This window comes from Gopherus evgoodei, chromosome 6 (genome assembly GCF_007399415.2).
Source record: "Gopherus evgoodei ecotype Sinaloan lineage chromosome 6, rGopEvg1_v1.p, whole genome shotgun sequence".
NCBI classification, from domain to species: Eukaryota; Metazoa; Chordata; order Testudines; family Testudinidae; genus Gopherus; species Gopherus evgoodei.
Window position 1 is genome coordinate 9,869,968 of NC_044327.1, and position 6,918 is coordinate 9,876,885.

Consider the following 6,918-nt stretch of genomic DNA (forward strand, 5'->3'; position numbering starts at 1 on the left):
CCTGCCTTGGGTGGGTTCGGGGGGTACTGGCTTCAGGTCCAGGGTGAGAAACAGATCCTGGCTGTTGGGGAAACCGGTTTCTCCACTTCCTTGCTGTGAGCTATCTTCAACCTCCTCATCAACATCTTCCTCGTCCCCAAAACCCTCTTCCATGTTGCGTCCTACTCCATTGAGCACAGCAGCATGTTTGGGGCTGTGACCCTTAGCGGCTGTTTGCCTCTCTGGTTTTTTGGTAGGCTTGCCTGAGCGCCTTAATTTTCACACAGCACTGCTGTGAGTCCCTGTTATAAGCTCTGTCTTTCATGCCCTTGGAGACTTTTTCAAATGTTTTGGCATTTCGTTTACTGGAACGGAGTTCGGCTAGCACAGATTCGTCTCCCCATGCAGCAATCAGATCCTGTACCTCCCGTTCGGTCCATGCTGGAGCTCTTTTGAGATTCTGGGACTCCATGGTCACCTGTGCTGATGAGCTCTGCATGGTCACCTGTGCTGATCAGATCGCCACGCTGGCCAAACAGGAAACAAGATTCAAAAGTTCGCGGGACTTTTCCTGTCTACTTGGCCATGTCATAGTATAATTCCCAAATCTGAATCTTAGGGTCCAAAATATGGGTACTAGCATGAATATTCCTAAGCTTAATTACCAGCTTAGATCTGATAGGCTGCCACCAATCAGGACTTAGGCAGAGCACCTGATAGACTCTGGTCTCCCCAAACATTCCCTGGGGACCCCAAGACCCAAATCCCTTGAGTCTCACAACAAAGGGAAATAAACCATTCCCTCCCCCATCTTTACCTCCTCCCAGATCTTTCCCACCCTGGGTACACTAGGAGATCACCGTGATTCAATTCCTTGAATCACCACATAGAGAGGAATGATACCTTTCCCCCAGAGGCAATCCAGATTCAAGCTCCGTGAATCTAACACAAAGAGGAAATTTACCTTTCCCTCCCACCAAGTCCTTTGGGAATATAGACTCAATATCTTAGCATTAACAAGGAGTAAAAAATCAATTAGGTCTTTAAAAAAGAAAGTTTTTAATAAAAGACAAAAAGAGTAAAAAATAATCTCTGTAAATTTAAGATGGGATATTACAGGGTCTTTTAGCTTATAGAAAATGGATAAACAGCCTTATCCAGAAAAAATACAATTTAAAATATTTCCAGCAAACTACACATTTGCAAATACAGAAAAACAATGTAAAAGCCTATATTGTCTTTCTACCTTTGTACTTACAAATTGGAAACAGAAGATTAGAGAGCCTGGAGACTCGTGTGGTCACTCTCAGAGCCCAGAGAGAGAACAGCTCAAGAACAAAGGATTAACACCCAAACTTCCCTCCACCCAGATTTGAAAGTATCTTGTCTCCTGATTGGTCCTCTGGTCAGGTGTTGCAGGTCACTGTTTGTTAACCCTTTACAGGTGAAAGAGACATTAACCCTTAGCTATCTGTTTATGACAGGCCAGTGCACCTGAGTTGAGAGCGCTGTCCAGAGCGGTCACAGTGGAGCACTCTGGGATAGCTCCCGGAGGCCAATACCATCAAATTGCATCCACACTACCCCAAATTCAACCCAGCAAGGCCGATTTCAGCACTAATCCCCTCGTTGGAGGTGGAGTAAATAAATCTATTTTAAGAGCCCTTTAAGTTAAAAAAAGGGCTTTGTCATGTGGACAGGTGCAGTGTTAAATCGAGGTAACGCTGCTAAATTCGACCTAAAATCATAGTGTAGACCAGGCCTCAGAGTCCTTCTGATAACAGGGCCTATTGGAGTTCAAGGCATTATTGTCATATGGCAAGCGTACATGCATTGTGACACGTGGTAATAGTATAGCTGCTATGCTGTATATCAAGACTCTTACACAAAGTTTTTAGTTTTTCGTGGGCATGTAAATTTCCTCCCCACTTGCCAGGTATTTTCAGAAGTGGAAAAAGGAGTGGACTTCCCCTCAAAACAGGCGAGAGCAGGATTGGTATGACGGCATCAAAGCAGTAGGATAGAATCTTCTCCTGCTGGAGGTTATCAAAGCCAAGTATCCCAAGTAACCTTCAAAGCCAGACTGTGTTCTGCCAGTGTCGGCTCAGGACTTCCAGCATTGTCTTTTGGCCCTAGCTAAGGTGAGAGGAGCTGGTAACTTGAAAGCAATAGGAATCTGAGCTGTTTCGCCGTGACTACTGCAGTCTCATCTAAAGACTGAAAAGATCACAGTTCTGAGGTGGCTGCGGTGAGTGATAAGACCTTGGCTAGGTTCTCTGCTGTGGCAGAACAGCATCCAGCACAGGTGATATAGGGATGGGGTGCAGAGGTGGCTGTATAGTGCCTTCCTTCCCTGCACCAGGCCTGATTTTGGAATTAGCTGAGGCCCAGTTAAAGTTACCTTGCACCATCTTGGTTGCAGCTGACAGTTATAAGAGCTCTTACTATTTCGCTGGCTCTTTAAACGATCAGTTGCGAGTGTGTCTAAGAACCTGACTTGCCTGCCAGTACAGGGTTGGTCAGACCTCATGATTGCTGCATGCAGTCACATGCTCTCGGAGAGCGCTTTACCACTGGCATTACTTTCTTTGGGCTATGCACTTCTGTCTACCCAAGTATTTCTCATTCCTGTTTGCCTTTATCTAGCATCAGAGAAACAGCAGAGCTGTAAGATACTGTCTATTGGAGTTATGCTGTGTTCAAAAGTACTATTATTCAATCAAAAAATGATGGGTTTTTTTAATAAAGCACAGAAATCTATTGAATCCTTTGAAGATAATTCCAATGCCATCCTCTCTGCCATGCTGCTTCCTTACTGTAATGTATATCTGCACAAATACAGCATTTTCCACTTCCTTGTTGTGTTGGCATATGCAATGAATTCTAGCTCACAGAATCATAGAATATCAGGGTTGGAAGGGACCTCAGGAGGTCATCTAGTCCAACCCCTTGCTCAAAGCAGTACCAATCCACAGCTCAGGCTGTGTAAGCCCTGTGAACCCTTCCTGAATACAGTTTACTCAGGTACCTCTAAGTATCCTACAGGTTCAGCTAGGGCCTAAAGCTTTTCATATTAGTCACGCAAGTTTAATGACTCCTCTTTCTGGCACCACGCAACTTGTGTGGTAAACTAGCAGCATACATTGCTCTGGCAAAAATAGTTGTGTATACACATTATCGGGGCCTGAACCAAAGCCCATGGGAGTCAGTGGTAGGATTCAACTTCAGTGGGCTTTGGATCAGCTCCTATAGAATGCCTAGCTATTCTCAGTAGATCTAAAGGCACTTTACAAAGGAGGCCAGTGTCATCCTCCCCATTTTACAAACGGAGAAACTGAGGCACAGGGCAGTAACTTGGCCGAGGTCACCTAATAGGCCAGTGGCAAAGCTGGGAACAGACTCCAGGTCTCCCAAATCCTAGTCTAGTCATGGTGCAAACCTGAGGGTGATTTCTCATTTTGACACAGATGTTTGTTAGCTGGGCTAATCGGTCCTGTCAGCTGTTAGAGGTTTTTAAGTATTTATTCTGAGACCTAAAATTCCTAGTGTTTCTTCAGCTGTTTGAGGCCAACAGAAGGCAAAAATAGGGTTGCAAGAGGGTGTAAGCCAGGGCACATCTGAGCCCCACAGACCTTTTGCTACCTATGTGCTGAGTGACTAAGGTCTGGCTGTAGGCACCAGGGAGAACAGCTCGAAAGCACAGCAGCATTCAGATTAGAACACAGAACAAGAGCTGTACCTTGGGAAGCAGTGACTCGGAAAAATATTTGGGGCGTGGATAATCAGTGGAATAGTAGCTCCCAGTGTGAGGCTGTGACCAAAAGGGCTAATGCAATCCAGGGGTGCACAAACAGGGGAATCTTGCGTAGGAGCAGAGGTTATTTTATCTTGGATTTGGCCCCAGTGAGACCGCTGCTGTCTGGCTCTGGTGCCCACAGTTCAAGAAGTTGGAGGGGGTTCAGAGAAGAGAATGATTAAAGGATTAGAAAGTCTGCCTTAGTGAGAGGCTCAAAGAGCTTGATCTATTTAGTTTAACAAAATGAAGGTTAAGAGGTGACTTGATTAGTCTATATGCACCTACACAGGGAACAAATATTTAATAATGGGCTCTTCAACCTAGCAGAGAAAGGTGTAACATGGTACAATGACTGGAAGTTTAACCCAGACAAATTCAGACTGGGAATAAGATGTAAATAACCATTGGCACAACTTTCCAAGGGTCAGTGATGAAGGATCCTCCCCAACAATTTTAAAGCTAAGATTGGATGTTTTATCTAATAGATCTGCCCCAGGAATTGTTTTGGGGCAGGTCTCTGGCCTGTGTTATACAGGAGGTCAAACTAGATGATCAAAATGGTCCCTTCTGGCCTGGGTATCTATGAATCTAAGTATGAGAGGCATCCTCAAATGAGTACAGGGCAAAACTAGAATGACTTGGGCCTGTCTTCACTTCAGTCCTAACCTGAGTTATCGTCACTCACGTTACTCATCTTGAGTTAGCCAAGCTCAGGTGAGAGTGGCCACACTATAAATAGCACTCAAGCTGCGGTGTCCACACCGGGGCTACGTTCACTCAGATGTGGCACTAAGACTTCAGAGGTGTCCTGCCCCCGGTTCTTTGTGCTCCACTAAGCTGCACCTCTCAAATTCTTTCCCAGTGAATTGTGGGAGAACTTGTCTGAGCATACCGGGGAGCTGTGGATCTAACCTGTATCCAAACTTCAGAGTGGCCATGCTAAGAGAGCTCCTTGTGTAGCTGTAGAACAGGGGTGGGGAACCTACAGTCCATGGGCTGGATCTGGCCTGCTGCTTCATTTCAGCCGGCCCGCAGCAAGTCTCTGCGCCGTGGGCCAGAAGCCCCAAGTCTCGGCGTCCCCGCACGGGGCTGAAGCTGTAAGTGCCGGCTTGCCCACTGAGCGGGGAACTAGAGTTGCCAGGCCATTAAAAGTCCAGTCAGCTCTGCATGTCTGACTGTGGCAGCTCTGCATGTCTGACTCTGCGGCCCCTAAGAGCAGGGATGAACAGGGAAGCTCCGCCCACTGCCCATGCCCCCAGCACCAGCTCCAGAGCTCCCATTGGCCGGGAACTGCAGCCAATGGGAGATGCAGAGGCAGCACCTGTGGGTGTGGGCAACGCACATTGCACAGGGCCCCGTGGCCCCTCTGGCCACTTCCGGGAGCAGCACGGAGCCAGGGAAGGCAGGGAGCCTGTCTTAGCCCCACTGCTGACTTGAAGCCACCTGAGGTAAGCGCCGCCTGGTCAGAGCCCGCACCCTGAACCCCCTGCCCCAGGTCAGACCCCCCTCCCACACCCTAATTCCCTCCCAGACCCCACCCCTCACCCCCACAACGCCCTGCCCCAGCCCTGAGCCCCCTCCCACACCCAAACTCCCTCCTGGCCCCCACACCCTGAACCTCCTATCGCACCCCAACCCCCTGCCCCAGCCCTGGGCGAGCTCCCACACTCCAAAACCCTTGGCCCCAGCCCAGAGCCCCCTCCTGCACTCCAAACTCCTCATCCCCAGCCCCACTCCAGAGCCCACATCCCCAACCGGAGCCCTCACCCCCTCCCACATCCCAACCCCCTGCTCCAGCCCGGAGCCTCCTCCTGCACCCTGAACCCCTCATTTCTGTCCTCACCTTGGAGCCAAGGAGAAGCCTCGAGCCTCCGTGCCCTCTGCACCCCCACCCATGAAGCTGTGTGTAGCCCAAGACTGATTTTTTTTCTGTGGGTCAATGGCCCCTGATAGAAGAAAGGTTCCCCACCCCTGCTGTAGAACCTCTCTGAGGGGTTACACCCAGGCTGGTTTAACAAATGGTGTGAAGTAAATGGAAAGGCCTCTTGATTCAAATTACCCCCGTTGTATAAAAGAGAAGAGGAGTTGGTCAGAATCCAAATGTGTGACAAGAGTCATCCATGGCTTAGTGTCAGAGCAACAGAATCTGATAATCTGATTGACCCAGCGCTCACATGTTTTTCAGTTGTATCAGAACAGTGGCCACCATTAAAAGGCGAACATTTACAAACCGCTTTTCCCACAGTGGTCTTGGAATCTCCTATTTTACGCACAGGAGAAAATCTATGGTGTCCCACACATCACCGTGTATGGGAACTGATTGCTAATGTTGGCTTTTAATGTCATCACAGACTAAAGTCACTATAACAAATGTCTAAATTGTTCTCTTCAATAGACTCTTCACAGTTTTTTTCTCTATTAAAATCTATTCCAAGCATCAAATGTAACTGCACTTCAGCTCATGGATCAGAAAGAGGCAAACGTCAAAATAATTTAAACCAATTGTCCTGCAGTGGCAGTGACTCTTAGCTTAGCACTTACTAAACTTCTGTTAAGAATGCCTGGGGCATTTTTAAAATGCAGTGTCACGGACCAAGAGAAATGGGCTCTCCCAGGCCAGAGCGTGAGAGGAAGACAGGGAGAGCAAGGTTAATCGCAGACAGGAAAAACTGGTATTACTAGAAATGTGCTATTAACCGCTCAGCTCTGATGTATCTGCAGAGTGAGTCAATGGAAAAGCAGGTTCTGGTGCTTCTTGCCCAAAGCCAAGTGATCTGTATCACAGCAAAGGTCATGCAAAGTTAAAATTAACAGTTCACTTCCTGTCCCGCTGGCTGTGGGTTGGGAGAGTCCCCGTGTGAGTATCAGCACTTAGTCACAAGAGCAACCTTCTGATAAAGCAAGGGCCCAATCTGGGTCCCACTGAACTCAGTGGTAAAACTCCTGTTGTGTCCCCCATGGGACTTGAGACTCTAGTAACACAAACAGGGTGATTACAGAGGAGAAACAACGCAGGCTTAAAGGGGACAAAATGCAGGGAATGGACCACGAAAATGAAGTTAACTAGAGGAGAGTAGAAACAAAGCTGGGCTCTAGACAAGGAGACTCCAAAACAGGTGATCCAGGAGCCCCAAGGTCACCTG